This window comes from Plectrocnemia conspersa, unplaced genomic scaffold, assembly GCF_051122295.1.
Source record: "Plectrocnemia conspersa isolate PC_06_02 unplaced genomic scaffold, ASM5112229v1 ptg000006l, whole genome shotgun sequence".
NCBI lineage: Eukaryota > Metazoa > Arthropoda > Insecta > Trichoptera > Polycentropodidae > Plectrocnemia > Plectrocnemia conspersa.
Genome location: NW_028277170.1, coordinates 24156053 through 24176029, shown reverse-complemented (window position 1 = coordinate 24176029; position 19977 = coordinate 24156053). Strand labels below are relative to the sequence as shown.

General features: G+C 29.7%; 1 protein-coding gene across 2 annotated transcripts in view; it reads left to right on the top strand.

Moving 5' to 3' along the window:
* The window catches only part of LOC148234585 (discoidin domain-containing receptor 2-like), a 374653-nt gene that overhangs the window by 134142 nt on the left and 220534 nt on the right, over positions 1-19977 (top strand). The window contains exon 3 of one of the 2 annotated variants that reach the window (XM_088187967.1): positions 5439-5468. The exons of the other annotated variant lie outside the window; for it this stretch is intronic. The gene's annotated coding sequence lies outside the window, so the exon portion shown is untranslated. The remainder of the gene's footprint in view (positions 1-5438; positions 5469-19977) is intronic. 2 annotated transcript variants of the gene reach the window in all.

Here is a 19977-nt window from a genome sequence, read left to right as displayed (position 1 = left end):
ATCGGCTTATATAAATGTCACACGATAACGAATTCTTATTTAGAATCGATGGCGACAAATTCTAGGATAGTCACAGATGTGGTGTTCGTATTCTGAATTATCATTTTTATGTCTTATGGCATTTTGCAAAAGCCGACAAAGATTTTGTGTAAATTGAATATTTACGACCGAAAAGTTTTCACTGATATTGTATTGGTGAGTGCCCACACAAACTTTTATAATTATCAGTAGCGTGATTTTAATAATATGACAATTTAAAAATTGCGATTATTTGGCACATTTTTTGATCTCGCGCAAATATGCCAGCTGTACGTGACAGCAGCCGCCGTGCGTACGTCATTCTATCAAGCCAAAATCACGATCATTTGGCAAAAATGAATGTCCAGATATTAAAAAAATGTTATCTACAATATTAATATTATTATTAGAAGATGTTAGTGCCAATTTTATGTTACGATTTTGGCCTAAACCAGCATCACTGTAAGCTATTAAATATGTTTGTGTAATCACATTTTTACAATGCTTTAAAATACACGAGACGACTTCTTGTGAACGCTTAAAAGTAAACTTTAATTGCATTGAAAAAAATGTTCAATTTTTTCAACAAAAAATAGTCGTCAATCATTTTTTCATGAAGCGCTCTATTGCTGTATATTTTGCTGTTAGTTTTATTAAGACATAATCTAAAAGCCATGCTAAAAAATCATTTATCATGCTTTTAATTTTATTAACGATCATATTTTTTTTTATATATAAAAAGTTATGCTTCGATTTTAGCAAATAGTATTGCAAGTCTATTATTAGACCTTTACACTTCAGAAAAAAAGCTCTCTATACTTAGAGAGGAAAAAAATCTTTTGATCGCTCTTGCGGAGTTTGTTGTGTAATCTTATACGGGCTTAATCTCAAAAACCACCCCCGTCCGCGGAATTAGGGGAGTTCGCCCCCAATGTTTGGGCGCTCTTTTTACTCTATTAAGTTTTACAGTTCGACTACAAACAATGGGAATTGCTCGGCCGTGTTGCAGCCACCTAATCCTCTCCCGCTTTGTTTTTAGTCGTGGTGCTTTTTTATTCTTCCATATTGTATTTATTTCGAAACGTACAAATCTGATTTGCATCGCCAGGCGCCAGATGGGGTCCTTTATTAAAATAAAAAATGGAGACACGAACAAACGAGTCATATCATAAGGTATTATTGAATTTGCATAATCGCCTACCAAAACACGCTCGTATTGATGATGATAAATGGAACATGGGTAGGGATGTATACATAATAATGATTTATTTTTATAAATTATAAACATGAAACATAACAGGCTCAATTTCAGTTCAATAGTTAAACAATTACGCGTCACACTTAACCGCAAAAATTGCCTTTAAAAATTTTTTTTTCAAAGAAACGTATATTATATAATAATAAAATTAGGAAACGTCATATAATAAGAACTGTTCTTGACATTTTTTGTACATAAGATCCAGAAGAATAGACACCTTTGATTTAAAAGATCTGGATTAAAAAAAAACATATTATTATAATATATAAACTTTGACTTTGAAATATTTTTTTATATGAAAAATATAAATGCGATATTAAAAATCAAATAAAGTTGCTAGTATTATTAGGATAAATTCTTATATCCTTTCCATTATTTTACATATGCACACGTTCGTTTATAAGTGCATTTGGAATTGGGGATGGAGATTTGTTTGCTTTATACAGGTGGCATTTGTACATCTTGAATGCACGGCATCTCTTCACAGGCAATTCGCTCAAAATCTTTTCTCGGAATGCGCATCTCAATTGAATTGCAGCATCCGAGCAGCGCAAATTGTGCATATGTGCATATGCACAGCTACGTAATACACACAGGCGTCATTTAATTTTTGCTAGCGACTCTTCCAGACGATTTTTTCAACATATTTAATTTCCGCAATACAGAAAAAAAAACTCAAGTAAAGATCGAGATATGCAAAGCAATTTATACCATGCATTCAAATGCTCTTTTACTTATAATATAATAAGAAGTTGTACGTATTTAAATTTTTTAATTAAATATTAATTATGTTAGTAATGTATTTTTATATTTTATTTTAATCAAAATTAACGTAAAACGTCTCAAGCAAAGATTTAATTTTTTGTTGTATTGTTTAGTATAACTTAATAAATTAATCATAAAAAAAGATGCTTTATTGTATAGATTTTTTTTTAATATTCTTATTTTAATTGGACTGTATTTCTTATATTATTAATAATTACAAAATATGTTTAATAAACAATTATTATAACTAAACCATAAATAGAGAATTTATTCAGGACATTTTTTGATTATGTATTAATTTATTTTTAATATAGTATATTTTAGTTTTGGAATATATTTATTTTTACATAAATATCCTTGTTTATAATATAATCTGCTTACATAATTTAACATGAAAATTAAGTTTATAATTTAATTTACAGAAAACCTTCCACGCCATTGCGTGTAAACCTTCTACTGTAAACGTTTCTCTCTATTGCCTCTGAAATATTTACAAATTAAATTTTATCACCGTAAAGTTTTGCAATAACAACTACACAAAACACATCATACCAAAAAACAATTCTCAACTACGGAACGTTACTTTCGAAAGTTTACTCGGTTATTATTATTGTGATTTAATTAACGGGCCTGCTTGACCCAAAATCCAAAACCAACCCCGCTTTGCGTTTGTCCAACTTTGAATTAATACCTGAACGCTTTGGGGGTGGAATTACGCTACCCCTGAGGTTGTTTTATTATTATACGGCAGGTTCAAAAGGACAGCGGTCCATAAATATATTTCATTAGAGGCAAAACTTGTATTTTGAATATGATCGGAATGGGTTCAAAAAGGGTCAGTCAGTCTCTCTTTCTCAATTCATAGCCCTCACAATCAACGGGCAATATACACACATCCATCTCCCCTGTGTTTTTACAACTAAAAGCTATCCAACCCTCTGTATCTGGCCGACTTTTACACTGAGGGGTCACTCAGACAATACTGAGGATAATTTCATAAGCCAATTTAAAAAATATATTAAAGCAGATGACTCAATTGAAAGTCTGCGAGTGAAAAGAATAAATATATTAATAAAAATACTATCGACATATATGCTATCTAATAAAATATATTTATATCAGAAATTTTGACTTATTAATCAAACATGGGGTCCGGACAATTTATCGCCAGCAATAAATCGCTAGCAGTTTACCGCCGCGTCAATTTACAGCCTTAAAATGATCGCTAGCATTTTTTATCATATAATTTAAATTCATTTATTGATCATTTAAAATTGAAAATAAGTGCGCAGTGAAAAAATACAGATACGTTTAAATTGGCCTAGTTATTAAAAATATATTCATACTATTAAAAATGTAATGCAAAACAAACATTTGCTGTTCAAACCCAATCCTAACCTAATGAAATCCGCATAGCAAAAATTAAGCTACAATTTCAAAAGCCACACTTTGACCATATAAAAAAATATAATTCTTAATAATTTATTTATTTACATAAAAGTGTAGATTTCTCTAAAAATATAAAGTTTTATTTAAATATAAAAAAATATATGTAAAAAAAAATCAATGTAGTGAAATTTTATTTAAATATTTTTTTAATGCAGTATATGGCATATAGTATTTATTTTTAGGTTTAGTTTAATATGTACATATATAGACTTTGATCTAGAATCTAGAATCGAATTCTTTACTGATTTAATATAAGTGAGGGTTGGTTGAAATATATTAAAATCGAATTTTGGTCAATAGAAGAGCGCAAAAACAATTATCACTTCTCAGAAGGCAAAAATTCACGTCAAAAGCAATAAAATCGTGTTGGCGTCGTCGCAGTGGGAACGCTCGGTAACGAGCGTTCCCACTGCGACGACGACGGCACGATTTTATTGCTTTTGACGTGGATTTTTGACTTCTGAGAAGTGATAATTGTTTTTTTAGCTCTTCTATTGGTCAAAATTTGGTTTAGATGTGCCTCATTAAATTCCTACATCATGGAAATGGTAATATTGTATGCTATATATGCAAACATTTCAAACTGTGACGGAAACGGCACGATTTTATTGCCTTAGACATGGAATTTTTACTTCTAAGAAGAGACGTTCTTTTATTGCTCAAAATTCTGTTTAAAATTACTTCATCGCATTCTTACTTCTTGCAAGTCGTAATTTTAATATAAAAAAAAACATGAAATAAACGATAGATAAGCAAACTTTTGACGTGAATTTTTGCGTTCTGAGAAGTGATAATTATTTTTACGCTTTTTTATTAGTCAAAATTTGGTTTATATGTACTTCAATTAATTCTTACAATTAAGAATTTGTAGTATTAATATAAAAAAATTATAAAATGCATCGTTGATAAGCAAACAAAAAAAAATGGCGCGATTTTATTACGTTTGACGTGAATTTTAGACTTCTGAGAAGAGATAATTGTTTTTTGTGGTCTTCTATTAATAAAAATTAGGTTTTGATGCACTTAATTTAATTCGTATTGTAAGTTATATAATTATAAAAAAAGTCATAGAATATACGCAAGATAAATTTCATCCGCACGATTTTAACGCTTTTGACGTAAATTTTTTACTTTTATATATAATAGTAGAGTTAATTGTATTTTGCGCTATTCGTCTAAATTTTATTTGCTGTTCAAACCCAAGCCTATTATTTATTTAATTAATTTATTTAGTTTAATAGCTAATTTTGACATAAAATAAATTTTAACTAAACATATACATAATATATAACATAAACAAAAAATATAAATTTATAACTTTCTTAATTATTTTAGCTCAAGTTTGGGTTTAAACAGTAAATATTATTTTACTGTTGAAACTCAATTTTAGAGTATCATATAATTTAAATCTCTTAAAATACTTGCCATTCAACCAATTTTTAATATGTTCTATAAACAAATATCATTGCTTCTAAACGAAAAAAAATGCTAGTGATCATTTGTAGTCTATAAATTAATTGACGCGGCGGTAAGCTGCTAGTGATTGATTGCTGGCGGTGAATTGCGGGCGATTCATTTTCATACATATTTAATTAGGCAATGGTTTAAACTAATATCACATTACGTATACGCAATCAATCTGATGTGAAAAAAATAGTAGCACCACTCTTAAATTTGGTGAATGGACTAATAGAATATGGAGGTTCGTGAGGAAATTTTCAAGAAAAGTAATCAATCAATTGGGTCGGTAGGTCTCGACCTGAAAACCGAGTTAAGTTAAGGGAAAACCGTATTCAATCAAACGCTTCAACGTTAACGCGATGCCTGCCCAATACGTTAGTTAAAGTTGTAAGCAAAAAGTTGTGTATATATATATATATGTATAGTATAAAAACATAAGTATAATAATAAAACATCAAAATTAATTAATATTTATTTTTATTTTCAGTGCTTGACAATTCACATTGTTTCATCAAATGTAAGTATTACAACATCTTTAAATTATGTTACTAAACAAACGGCGCGTCTAAAAGTAGCCTTTTAAAACCGAGTTTGCTTGAGCTCAATTTATTAAAATAATAACCGACATAGAAAGGGAAACATTGTGCCACTTTTCCATTTTCAAAGAGTGTTTTTTTAAAAAAACACATACATGTAAACGTCTACGCTTCTACTTCATTTCTTCCACTTCAATGACTGTTTCTTTTTTATTATATATCCGCGTTTAAGTGCGTGTCGTATGGTTTGCCCAGAAATATAAATGCTCTAAGTAAAAACATTCCATCTTATGAAAATATTTTTTTAGTTTAAATAATATATTCTACTACCCTGATAATTTATTAATTCTGTTGCGTACTGCCATTCGTCGTCGTATTCAGCTGTTAATTTAATATATAATAAAAATATCACATAGGACAATTTTTTTATATGTCAGGACTTGAGTTTCACGCCTTTGATTTTTCGCATCTATTTGCCAACGTTTCGATCTCCAATATTGAAGTCATCTTCTCGGGCGTATTCTGGATCATATGCTTTATGGTCTTTAATTCGATTTTGTATTTTTTCAGTTTTTTTTTGATACTTTTTCTGATTGTGTTTTCGAGTGTATTTGTATGAATTTCATTAAAATTTAATTTAGCTTGTATTAAAATCATTAAACAAATATTTGGAATAGCTTTCGCGTCGTCTTTTTATTGATTACCAACTTTGTTTTAATTTCGATTTATATTGCTTCGCTATATTTTCTAACAATTTGGTTCACAAATTTACCTGAAGTTTTGCTTGTATCAAAATTTATATGGTGTTTTACATCGAAAATATGGTTCGCTAAAGTTTATTTTTCATCGAATCAAAATTTAAGTTATATTTTTTTTATGAAATTCTACGGTTTGTTTGATTGTCAATGCAATGTAATTAAATTTATCAAAAATTTTTTCAAAATATTATGACACGTCTCAATTGTCAGTAAAAAAAAAGAAAACAACACATGATTATATCAACCGATTCCTTATTGAAAATAACATTTACTCAAATTGATATTTTTGGCTTAAAATTATAAATGAACATCCTTAGATTGCTACACGAGCTGTAAAATACTTATTGTCATTTGTATCAATGTATATCTGTATCACAGCAACAAATATTATATTTAGAAACTCACATGCAGAATATGATCATTGCGCAAAGAAAAATTGAGCACAACGAAAATTTCAATAAAAAAAATTTTCCTCATAATGTCTGTATATATAACAGATGATTTTAATTTATTTATATGCGCGCTTAGATTTTTTTAATGTTTAATATTTAACATAATATAAAATATTATATTTTGTACTATTTTTCCTTGAATTATTTTTACAACTTTTCATTCGTATTTACCGAGCAATAAAAAATGGTATATATTTTCTGGCTTTTGAAAAAACGACGAAAAATAATTTATTAAAAGCCCTCTCATATTTGCAACTTAATTTTTATAATTAGTTATTTAAACAAACTATAATATGTATAATATAATACTTAGCTAACTGTCGGTCACTCACTGTCGCGAGGTACCGCAGCTGGTTACATGCATACATATAACCTAATTATTGATTTTTTAATTAAAATATTAATTCCTACAGATATTTCAGTCGAGTATTTAATTGAGGTTATATTCTCGCATACTTGACGTCAGTAGTGCACAACTCATATATATTCAGGGACTAATATGATATAAAAAATGAGTATAATAAGCAAATTCCGCACCCAATTTCAATATCAATACGATATTTTAAAGTCAATAATTATACAAAAATAGCGTTTTATCAACAAAATTTTTAACACATTTTTTCAACAACATAAGTTACAGAACTTCTAATTAAAATTAATATTAAACTAAACTCATATTTTTCCGTGATTTTATATTTACACCTTTCAATCATCATTTATCAAGCAATAAAAAGTATAATATGATTTCTGGCCTTTGTAAAAATGACAAAAGGGATTTCAGAAACAGTCTTTTATGTTTGCAACTTAGTTTTTTGGACATAACTTTTTAAAACCAGTTATTTAAACAAACTATGTAGTTAGCCAATTGTCGGACACTCACTGTCGCGAGGTACCGCAGCTTTTTAACTAATTATTGTTTTTTTATTAAAAATTCTATTCCTACATATATATTAGTAAACTATTTTATTGCGGTTATATTCTCACAGACTTGACGCCAGTAATGCACAACTCGCGGCTTGCAACTTTATATTCAGGGATTCGCAAACGTTTCAAAAATGAGTATATAAGCAAATTTCCCATCCATTTGCAATATCAATTGTCAATAATTTTACAAAAATATTTTTTTTATCAACACATAAAATAATGAACTAAATGTACGTTTTACGTAATTTTTTTGAAATGTATGTATTATTATAAAGCACATTTATTGTTTAACATGTACCAAATTAGTTATAGTTATATATAAAAAAAATGTTTTTAAATAATTATTATTTTCGACTTGGACCACTTCGCATCGGGGCCATTCGTATACGACCGATATAATGCTACTCAAAGTGGTAGTGGGGGGTGCCCTCTTATATATTGTAAATAAAAGAAGCTTTTCATGGGAAGTTGTGCCACCTGTGCCGAAGCGCGGAGTCGCCGCGGGGCCCCAGGGGACCACAAATTCTTATTAACCCCCGGTTCGGGGCCCAAAATCCTCACCCCCCCTCACCCGGCGCTAAATGGTGGCCGTGCCCCTCCCTCTTCCCCGCGCGTTTAGCGCTGGCGGCGACCGACCATCGGGGAGTAATCATTTACACTGAAAAATATCCATTAAGGCGTTGTTTATGCAACAAGTTTGCCGTTGGGGCCCGTATTTATGGCCCGGCCCTAATGAGACGTTTTCTATCTTCTTTTAAACGGCCGGTACTACATTATATGGAAGAAACAATACGCTTTGAGCCTAACAGATGTGTATCGAAAATATTACAAAATTAAAAACATACTATTTTTTTAATTCGAAAATGATATTTTACATTACAATAACATTTTTTTAATTATGTAATTAGAACATTCGTTATTTGAGCGATGTTTTTACCCACTTTACATTTGTACAATATATACAAAGCATAATTTAGTTTTTATTTTCACATTTTATATATACATGTCAAAGTATATATTGATATAATGTTACGTTTACCTTCGTCTACAGCACCCATAGTATGCAGCATAAACCGGCTCGTAAGAGGTGAATTAATTATATTTTTCTTAACGAATTACGTCTTTGTGCTAGAGAGACTATGCGCTTAAGCAAATGTTTGCTTTTATTTTAACACAGTCGAGGGAAATTTAGGTCTGAAACGGCTGTTTGCGAAGCGTTGTTAATTAATCGTTTAAAGGTATTATGGCGAACCGTTTTACCGACGTTGTTTGCAACGTAAAAAGTAAAGGGGTAATTGCTAATTTAACAGGCGCTTGTAATGCACACTGCGCTCAACAATATATTATAATTAAAATGCTTTAAATTTTTAACAATTACAATAACCTGTTAAAATAATATTTTATTCATTAATCATACACGTTAGTTTTATTATATTTTAATTTGAGTAAAATATTTTTAAACAATTGTTTGATTATAATTAATTTAACATATGAGCCGTTGATTGAGAAATTGGGGCAAGTCCATAATATGCGTTTGAACTGATTTATAAATATAAGTAAGCAATATTAATTTTTTTTATATTGTTTACAGTGTTTTTTCATAAAAATTTCATATACAATAATTATATTCGTGTCATTTAAACAAAAAACATGTTTTTATTATTGCGCAATAGACTTACATTACTTTCAATAGCAATGATTTTATGAAAATGTTGATTTTTTGTTTTCAAGAGTTAAATCGTAATAGGAAAAAATAGCATAATTTATTTATATTTATTTTCTATTTTATTTCAACACTTCATACATTTTTCAAATAGGTGCATTAAGTAAAAAGCTTTATATTATTTATTAATAATATAGATAGCACACAACAACATAAATACAAGATAACAAAATACCTACAGAAATATTACTATTATTTTTAAATTAAAATGGTGCATATTTTTGAAGTACCCATGATGTATGTCTGGTATATAAGGCAATAAATCCATCTTGTCTGTATATTTATCTTAAGTAATAAGCCTAGTTTTTCCATTTAAAGATGGCCATATTATTTTGTCGAAAATCTTTGGCTTACCCCGTTTTGGCGATAAATCAATACTTTTTAAATTGTGAATCACTTGATGTTTTATAATTGAATTTATACGGCTCACTTTTTAAAACTCGTATCCAGAAGATTTTCAACCAGTAGACAGTTTCGCCATCAATATTTTTAATATTTTTCCAAATTGCTTCCTCCAGAGGTTTGGTTCAATAAAAGTCTCCGCTTTTCATTTCGTGTAGTAAAAATGGATTTTATTTGCGACATGTTTGCATTTTAGCGACCTATTTATATTTATATATATTTATTTAAATTTTAATATAGTAACACTAGCGCAACGGATTTCTCTCTACTGGCAACCTTCGGCGCGCTTGCGCACAGTTGCGGGCCCGCGCCCCGTTAAGCTTTAAAACACCATGTAAACAACTTCATAAATCGTTAATAAAATACTACTGTGTCTAATTGCCATCTGTCACCTTTCAAAGCCAAAAATTAATTTGTAATAATCGTTGGGAATGTACAGAAAATTGGTTTTCTTAACATTTATTTTGGCAAGAATTAATGTCTAGATAATACGAATTTATGGTCAATAATATCTATATTGTTATTGCTATACCGAACAATTTTCATCCACATTAAGGCCAACTTTTTATTTATATTTTGCCCAGTGCACATGTTTTTGAGTTGTCACATTTTGTAGATGTCTTAAACAACAAGAAGATGCAATTGGTTCATCCCAGGTGTACATATGAATTTCATCATCATGTAAATTGTGACAACCTTGATTTAAAACATACGTGTTTCGTTTATGGTATGAAACAGGAACTGTCAATTTAGGGTATGGTAGTGCTTTTTGCAAATCAAATGTAAAATCAAAATAGTTTTCTGGGTTTTTTGAGGCTCACGCTTTATCTTCTTATTTGGCATCTTTTAAATGAAGTTCATGTTGTTTCATCAGATTTGTTATTTCTTCAATATTGCGAGATGTTTTAATTTGCATATTGAGCGAATCGCACTTTTGGCACGTGTCTTTAAGTGCAAATTAAATTATTTGTTAAAAATATTCCCATACATTTTCTCATACGTACATTTTTCTTATATTAAATTCAAAGTTTAAATACTTTCTATTTGGATTGTGCGACCTTGAATAATGGCTTTCTGATTAGGAAAAATCTCAATGTGTTCCTTCACGCATTTTACTTCTTGGAGGAACATTCTATTCTACCACGAAAATCTTCTTCATTTTTTTGCATTATAAGTACGGTCCTTTAGATATATTAAATGTATTTAAAAAAATTATTTGCATACTAAAATTTTTGCTTCTTTGGTATCTAAATAATATTTAAAACTGCAAGTCCTTTGCGTTTCCCAGAAATATCTCGGTCGCATTTTTTTCTGAGCACACTTTTGTAAGACTCCAAAATTTTTCAATAATTGTTTTATCGTAATTATGGAAACTAACTAATATAGTACGCTTTGCAATTTTTATTTTGAGTGGACTTTGAAAATCACAAAAAATAATATTATTGATCAAAATAAATAGCTGGTAAAAAAATTAACACTGTTATTTATAGATATGATTGTGATTTGATTGAAAACTCTTTTTTTTTTATCAAAATGGACTTGCCCCACTTTCAAAATACATATAATTAATAATTTAAAAATCTTTCCATTAAACTTAATTTGTTATTTTAGTTGTATAAATTAAAGTGTCTTCTGCAAATATTATTTTCTTTATTCTTATTGTTGTTATTATATAAATCTATCTTTGGAACAACAATTGCTAGTCTCTGAATCACAATTTTAGTTCTCACTGAATGTGGTGTAAAATAATTGTTTGCTTACTACTTTTACCATACAAGGTAACTTGTCAATTTGTCTCATTTCTTTAACTTTCTTACTATTTTTTATTTTAGCTGCAGGTATAATAAAAGCAAGCTGTTAATTATCAGGTATTTCTCCTTCGGAGAGTGCTTTATTGACTATATAATTTAATTCAGCTTCTATTATTTCTCATGTATCTTAAATTATATTTACATTAAAGTAATTAATACTGGTTCGTATTTTCAATTTGCAAATTATGTTTTGATTTTATTTTAAAATGACAAGCATGAAACGCGTATTGAAATATTGAGAACCACTCGCATGAATGTTCATTTTACGAATTATCGTTTCTCGGTTCATCGGTCTTTGAAGTGGATTTCGGTCAAATCACAAGTGCCATCCGCTCGAACGATTGCCACATAGAAATGCATTCCTAGTTAAGTTCCATCATCATTTTCTTAAATTACGTACTTGAAAAATTTATGCGTGTCTTTCAAAAAATCGAGTATTGCGTGTCGAATGCATTTTCCTCTCCGGTGTCGAGTGGAAAAGGAAAGGCAGCGAAAGCTTTTGCATTTAGCTGCAAGAGAGAAGAGAGCCTATCGATGGACGTAAATGGTACTATTGACAGAACAATGGATGCTATTAGACTAACAGCCTTTTATGTGTGCACCGTTTTGAATGCCTCTTCGCGAAAAAGTTCCCATTGAAGTACAGTAACGTGCAATTAAATATGCTATACAGTTTTATTAAAACTATTTTTTTAAAATAGCGCATTTTTATAAATAAAAATTCGAGTACCGCTGCCGGGGCTCGATCCCGCAACCTCTGAAACGTTACGGACTACGCTATTCCGTCCAATTTATGATACAAAAATAATTGCAATGTACTTTTGAATATACATATATATTAAAATTTAATTTATCAGTATGAAATTGGGTTTCATAGCACATTATCAATCGATACTCGATTCCAATCCACTCTCACGTGTCTCTAGCAATTACATTATGAGCGTTCGTGCTTTTGTGATTTGTTTATGGGCCTTGTTCGCGCGCCAAGGCATCTACCCCCACGTGTACACTGGGAGGTATGCAAGTACGTGAGACAACTGCCGATCAGTGTCTCGCCCCCACCGCCTTACCATACCTCTCTCTTTAATTTGTGGAAGCGGCGCGAAGGAGCTCCGGGGAAATGAGACGTATTGTTGCACATTAATAAGAAATTCAACAATCAGACTTACTAACAAACCCGATTCAAGCGCACGAAATCGGATTTGACTCGATAACACGCCATTGTGAACGAGAGATTGTTATCAATCACAACTCGAGCGCACAAAGCGCCGTATCATTCCTTTTAATAATAGATAATAAAATAATACTTAAGCCCGCTGTCCGTACCGGTTTCAAGGAACGTATCGGCTCGTTGACAAAATTTTACTCGTGATTTAATTTTATAGACCCACAATAACTCATACATAAAATAATGGGCACCCAAATAGCACAAACTAAATTTACCGTGTTATTGGGGGTTCACTATATATACCCCCAATAACACGGTATGAAATATTATTTAAAAAGTCAATTAAAATCTTTAAAATATTTTTGTAAAAAATTAAAAAAAAAATTTACAACACAATTACATTTAAAAATTAAAAATTAAAAAAAACACGTTAAAGTTGAAAGTCAAAATACTATTTTTTTAAGAGTCATATATTTATGATAATCTACAAAAAAATATTAAAGTGTTAGTAGATGATTTGTACACAGTGAACCTTATGAATATCTCCTTCTGGAAGGCGTCAGTGCTTGTCTTTGAGCTTTGCTCGTACAAGAAGCGAGGCGTAAGTCCGAGCTCGATAGAGTCCGTTCAGTGAATATGTTCTTTGAGTAAAGAGGTAGTCTGAGGTCGAAGGTAACCTCACTTACATCACTTAGCGGACCTAGACCCAACACAAACGCCCAGAAGCTATCCTAATCCGCCAACTACCAATCACATCCCCATATATTACCTCAAATCCATTCCAACCATAACTTTAATTTAATATGAATCAAAAATTAAACAGCCAAAAAAATTAGAAACATCAGACCTCAGATTCGTGTCTGATGCATAGGAATCGCTTTGTAATTAACTTTCTTTTGTACAGAATCAATCAATATTTTCTTCACACACCAGATGCATTATTATATAATATCATTAACAACTAGTTCAATCTTAGGCATAATTTGAGGGCAAAGACTTTCAATGTCAAATAAAAGAGTTAACGCGCCGCACGGTGGGGTATTTGCTCGATCTGGGCGGCCAAAAGTCGATTATGAAAATTTAAGCGCAGGTAAAAAAAAAGTTGCTCTGTAAAGCTGATAATTTTGCGCATAATAATCAACAATTCCCCCACTCCTTGCATAACGCTAGCGCCCCCATCGTTTTCTCGGCGTCGATTGCATACTCGTACATTGGACAATTATTATTATTTTATTTGGGTACAGGTAAAAATCCAAATCATTGATTGTGATAAAGCAGGTAAGTGTTTCTACGTTTCATAGCTCTTTGTTGCAGTTGCTGTCATATTAAACACACAATATTGTTTTGAATAAGTACCATTTCTTAGTACTTTTTCCTTTTCTTTTTTTCTAATTTTGAGTTCATTAGTTATATTTCCCACTACTTTTTAATGTAGATTTTATATACAATATAAAGCTTAGGCTTTTCTCTTTATGATACATGTAAAATTGGCTGCGGATTTTTGCGGTTTTTAACACATTGCATACCATTATTCTTAAAAATGGGACGGGGCTTAGTCGCGAAAGTTAGAACCTAAACGTTTTAAACTATTATAACTATTAAATTAGGTGATGCGTTAACGTCAAATTTAAAATACAGTTTTATAATGATTGTTATTTTTTAATAATATGATCACCATGGTAAAATCAGTAAACCTCAAATTGTGGATCGCGTACTAATAAAATAAAATAAAAATTTGTTTAGAATCGCCAAATATACAGATATTTATAAATGAAAATGATACCGAGTATGATAAAATACTAGTCAAATACTTTTTCTTGTTAAAAAAACAGGAAATATCAAACTTTGTGACATATACAATTTTTTTTTTTTTTTAACACTTGACGCGGCGAAATTCGCACGACCGTTCAACACTGAATTCCTCTTCCTCGGGCCTACAATTTAAGAAATACTTTAATTACGTATTAAAATAAAGTTTCATGAATTATTTCATGAAAAATAAAAAAAAAAAAAAAAATTATTTTTAAAAAAAAAAAGGTTTTTTTTTCAATGTATTTGTTAACACTTATAATATTATATATTTCACTAAGAGCACTTATGAAATCAACTAAAGTGGAGAAATAATTTTGGCTGCCCAGATCGGGCAAATACCCCACTGTGCGCCGTTTTAACTGTGGAAGCCGAAAGGGTAAGACTAGAAAATTTCTGTGTTAAAAAAGGTTCGCCAAAACCTACATCGATAGCGTCTAAACTGAGGGTTTTACTAAATCTAATACCATTCGGTCTGATACTTGTCATTTAGAAATTCGGTTCGAAAGGATATGAGATTCACTTATATTTAAATTATTCCTAATTGAAATATTATAGATTCCTATTGCTTAAAGAAATCAGTGACTTCGTTTGCCAATCCAGGATGAAATGCTAACAGGTGTTTTCTTAAATTAAAAAAGAACATTCACTCCATCACATATGATACTAATAAATCCATATTTTATATTTTAATATGAATAAAAATCATGTTTTAACTAATAATAAAAACATAATCAAAATAAATTATAATTACATAAAGTCAAACAAACTTTCTTTGGTTTTGGATTTGATTTTTATTCTCTTCGTTATTACCTGCCATAAAAATAAAAAATATATATTTCGGTAATGCTGTTATATTATTCAATCCACTTAACGTTCTAAAAATAGCGTAGATACAGAACGTTTTTTAAGCAAATATAATTTAGTTGTCACTGATTGTGATCCTAGATTAAAACAATATATTTAGGCTAAGTTATAATAAATTGTAACATATTTTATTTTTGTATCCATGCTTATGATTTACAGTAAATTTAATTAATACTTTGTTATTTTTCCTCTAAAAAAATTGATTTTTACAGAATTAATTTGTGACTTATGCTAAAAATATGCTGATTCGTTATATTTTTGATCCAAAGCCTCAAAACGATCAATTAATAAAAATAGATGCACAAAAATATGTATCTCTATGTATTAGCAATTTGTTATTATTCAGAGCGAAGAACTTTGTAATATAGATACGTTTAAACAGCTATTTTTATCATTGAATTATTTGATAAATGAATAATAAAGCAGCATATATTATTTTCTTACAAGAAAAAAATGTGAATCATAGCTTTAATGCCTTAATCTTATAATTAATATCTCTGACTCATTCTCGGTTGAACCAGTTTTTATTTTCTCACACTATTTTTTTATAATAGTATTGTGCGAATTTCTTAATCCATACATAATCCCATTCTTCCTGTTTACATTGACTACTTTTTTTTACATAATTTGCTTATAAGCAGTGATAATTATATGTGAGCGATATTTGCTTTGTCAGGCCTTTTCTTGCGAATAAAATACACTAAAAATGACAAAGAACGAGTTGCGAGGGAAAAAAACGAATATTACAAAGAAACTTTTATAGAGCGTGTTAGGGGAACGTTTCTGAAGCGTGGCACGAAAAAAATTTTGCTCTACATTATTTATATTCGCTCGAAACGTCTTTGAATAAAGACAATGGAACTTAGTTGTTCCACATTATTATACGTCGGAAAAGCGTCAAAAGGTTTATTGTTTAAAAATATTTAAATTATTATGGCATATTTGCTCTGAATATACATATTAGTACTGTGTATTTTTAAATTGATACAAGGAGGCTCAAAAAATTATATTTAGATATCGTCGATTTATTTTTAAATATATATACAATACACATTAATCGATTTTGTGAATCTTGAGAATTAGCAATTTTTATTTAATATTCTCGAAAATCCCGAGAAAATCAAGATTTTTTTAAAACTTATTAAGAATATCGTACATTTATTTTTAGAGTATATATTAAATTTTTTAGTTATTTTTAGAATATATTTAAAAATAATATATATATATATATATATATATATATATATATATATATATATATATATATATATATAAATATAACAAAAAAATATTATATATTTCTCTTGTAAATGATTTACAAATTTAATGCAATTTTTTTTTTGTGAGAAAATGGCATTTTTAAAAATAGAGAGAGTTTATTAATTTATCTGATATTTTTGTCTATTTTTCGACATGAAATTTCCAGAGATTATAAAGTTTATTTTTTTCCGTGTCGATGTTAGTTCTATTGTATTAAATGCTATTTATATCCGAAACTGTTAAATAAATTTGTGCATTCAAGATGTTAACATTTTAAATACCGTGTGCCTAAATTTGTACTTTACATTTCAACTCCATGTAAATAATCACACATTAAACTGTGTATTTATTAGTTATATTTAGTGATCTAGTCGAAGATGTTACTAATATTATTTTTTTATGTTTATATGTTTTTAATTATTTGTGTATATGTATTAGGGGTACCCAGAAGAATAGACGTTTTTTTTATTGGAAACTATTTTTCCAATAACAAATTTATTTCACAATATTATTCTATAAAAAAATACAATGGCTTCAGAAAGAAATGTTTTAACTTCACTACCACTGTTATTTTTTATTATATAAATAATGTTGTACATGCTTAAATAAATCTGATAGTACTATATCAGTTAAATATGGAGGGTGAGCAACAGTTTTTGATGCGTTAGCATTAATTTTTTCTCACGTAAAGCAGGCGCGTCGCCTTGTTCTCGTCGCTTTGTGCGTTTAGAACACACACGCCTAGACCATGAATATCCTGTCTAATATATTAACTCCTGAATCGACATCTCTGTTTTGTCTTCAATTTCTAGGCTTGTCTTCTAAATAAAAAAATCCAATCGATTCAAACTTAACAATAGACGGCACAAATTTGGTTCTGTGTTTGCCGATTTTTTTAGTGAAATTCTTACAGCATTTAGAAAGAAATCTTCAGATGTTAATCCAAATACTACCGAAAGAAAGACATGCGATCCGAACAAACTATCAAAGTTATTTAGTATAAAAACGTTCTGTTGGGTACACCTAATATATAATATACAATTATGTACTCATATTTTAAATTATATATATATATTTTTAAACATATAGTAGACCCCCAAGGTTTAGCTTTGTAGATTTTTTTAATTATGATTTTAAATCTATTTATAAATAAATTCAATACTAAAGATAATTTTGGAGTGTTTTTATTAAAGTAAATATTTTTCATTCAAGCTAATTTGAAGTATATACATACAACGAGAGCTTGTTGAAAAGAATGAAATTGTAAGTCAAGTTCAATATTTATCAGATCGATATTTTTATTATTATTATTTATGATTCCGCTACTAAAATCATTACATATACATCCAGACTTTCAACAACTGTCACATATATATGGCTACGAATAATATTCATTTTGAACCCTCTTTATAACGCCTGTTCGAAAATGACCCATTTTTTTAAATATCACACATATCCCAAAATTCGTTTTGAGGCACGAAAAAGTACTTCAATTTATTTCCCCCAGCAGAACCGAGAGTGTGACACGATGATTATTAGACGAATTGTCTGGCTTGTGTCGAAAAAGCAAAGTCGTGACCGCATTGTGTGCAGTGTACATTATAACCGAAGCCTCCGGAGATCATTTGAATAGAATGGTTAGTGGGTATGATGATTTATAACACCGCGAGAAGTAATCTTTTACATTTTATTATCTGGAGTCGATTCTTTGAGAAGCGCGTGTAATATCAGATAACAATGGACTGACCGCATCATTTAGAAAAACCGCTTTATGATGCTTCGTCTTAGAATATTTCGCTAACTAGCGATTAAAAAAAGATGTAAATTATGTTGAAATATATATAAAAAAAATATTGATTTGTTCATTGAGTTTGCAAAAATTAAAGATAATAAAATACAAGTATTTATTAATAGTGAGTTGTGCGTACAAATAACTGAAGAATGTGAGCGCATGATGATAATACCAGAAACCATTTTTCTAGCACTATATTAATTTCATTGTTGTCATAAAAATGCACCTATTCAACTCAGATTAAATATTTTATGGTGTTTAAAAAAAAGTTGGTGTTTTGATCTCCTCCCCTTCCCCGGATTATATTATATATTAACATCATGATTTTTTTTTCTTTCTTACTTATAATATTTCATAAGTTCGCTTGAATTGTCTAAATTATTTATTGAGTCAATAGTTTTCCTTCCCAATCGTATGTACAACTGTGGGCAATTGAAAGTTCACATGGCGGTTCTTATGATTATTTGATCAACTTTGATGCATTTTTTACACGTTTTTAAATGAATAATAGATAATTTTAATTGTTGATAACTTTCGTTTTCCGTTAATACTGTTGAAATTGCGTCAATTATGTTTTCGTCGTCCCGCAAGTACATAATGGCGAGCCTCTTACTCAACACGTGCGCGCGACTTTTTTTGGTTCTATTCATGAAAAGCATATCGAGGACATTTAAAAATTAGAAGCTTGCTAATAAAACACTTTATAGCATGTTAACAAAATTATTTTGACGTAATTTCACCTTTATTTTTAATAAATTCTTGTATTCTGCTTAGCATCGATAAATACAGATTTTCAATTATTTTAAGATCGATCTTTTCCCACACTTCCATGATATGTTTTTTCAGCTCGACTAAATTTATTTTTAATTGTCTATAAATTTTCAATTGGGTTCAGATCGGGGCTGTTTCCTGACCTTGTTAATGATGTCATTTCTTTTAAAAATTTGAATTGTGTAATCAATAGTTAGAGGATAAATAGAAAGCGTAGTATGTTGGTAAAATTTTTCTAGGGTTGGAATAGTCGTTTTATACAATCAATTTATATGGTGCCTTGTATGTAATTTACAGAGCCCAATCCGTAAGCTCTCATGCACCCCCAGATCATCACATAGGGTGAGTGCTTCATGAATCGATTAATACATAAGGGATGAAATCTTTCGCTTTTTCTACAACGCACAGTCGCCTACCATCTGCTCCAAACAGATTAAATTTGATTCGTCAGAGAAAGCCATTTTCTCCAATCTTCGACGGTCCAATGGCGATGAGCTTTTGCCCATTCAAGGCGATTCTTTTTTATTTTCCAAACAAATGTTTATTCACTCTCCGTCTCGACTATGACTCGCACTAATTTAAAAAATAACTCTAATGGAGTGTGTGTGTGTCAGTGCGATTCTTTGGATTCTGGGCTGTCGACATGAGCCGACATCAATGGCCGGTTAATTTTCAATCAATTCTGGTCACAAAAAAGTCAACGCGTTTCCACGGCTATGGGGGCCCACATCGTCGGTCCGGTCGAGTGGAACA